The sequence below is a fragment of the Nanorana parkeri genome, unplaced genomic scaffold, assembly GCF_000935625.1.
Source record: "Nanorana parkeri isolate BGI_ZX_2015 unplaced genomic scaffold, ASM93562v1 scaffold27, whole genome shotgun sequence".
Taxonomy (NCBI): domain Eukaryota; kingdom Metazoa; phylum Chordata; class Amphibia; order Anura; family Dicroglossidae; genus Nanorana; species Nanorana parkeri.
Genome location: NW_017306295.1, coordinates 1,432,917 through 1,433,908, shown reverse-complemented (window position 1 = coordinate 1,433,908; position 992 = coordinate 1,432,917). Strand labels below are relative to the sequence as shown.

The 992-nt window shown below is 43.9% G+C and overlaps 1 protein-coding gene across 2 annotated transcripts in view; it reads left to right on the top strand.

The window, feature by feature from the left end:
- Positions 1 to 992, top strand: part of TAF3 (TATA-box binding protein associated factor 3) — a 107,131-nt gene that overhangs the window by 4,722 nt on the left and 101,417 nt on the right. The window lies entirely within an intron of this gene.

Below are 992 nucleotides of genomic sequence, written 5' to 3'. Positions count from 1 at the left end.
GGACTGGCGGATCTTTTGCGGAATATGTAAGGCCTCATGGACACGGGGGCTGTATATTAAAAATTGTGGTGTATTTTCCTGCCAGAGAAACCACTGGTTCTGCAAACAGCTGCCCATAGTCACCTATGCCTGTACGGCGGTTATATGCCAGTGCTTTCTCAAACTCGTGTACGTGTATAAATGTATGCCCTGAATGCTATTTAGAGGGAGATCTGCATCAGCAGACAAGGTAGGTGATAAAAGGAGATGGTACACAAATTTAATTGGCACGTTGAAGAATACACATGCCAGATATACATTCTGAAGTGTACAGTTTATAGAAGCAACATTTCTCCAACATCCTCTAATTGTGAAGAGCATGATTTCTGGTGATACTCAAATGTGGCAATGTGACTAGAATGTCAAGTTAACCTCTATACCCTACATTGGGAATTTCATATTTGGTGAGGTATTATCTCAGGGCTTGTTCACACCAAATGCAGACCAGATCTGCAAGAGTTTCTGCACGTGCAGTGGGTTGTGCCGCGGTTTTCCCCCCTAGTTTAAAATGGGCTTTCAGTGCTTTGCAGGGCGTTTGCATGCATTTTTGATGCATTTGCATGCGTTCCAGAGTTTTCCAGACCAGGCGAAATATGTCTTGCTGCAGTTTTTTTTACATGCTCTGGAACTGAACGTTGCGTTGTGAACTAGAGCCCAAAATACAATTGGAATACATTGGACGCAGTTTTGATCCGGTCTGTAACTGCTCTGCTCCTGGAACGTGCTTGGTGTGAACAAGGCCTAACCTATTGTGAGTTTTAGGCACTTCCAGGTTAAGAGAATGCACAGACTGCTCTAGTGGCTATAACAAAGGCTGACCCTTCTACTTGGCTTGAGAGTCTTCTGTCGGTACAGGTGCAGGTTGGAATAAAGACCTTGCAGTGTGTGCATACATACATACATACATACATACATACATACATAGCAAGGTCTTCATTCCAACCTGCACCTGT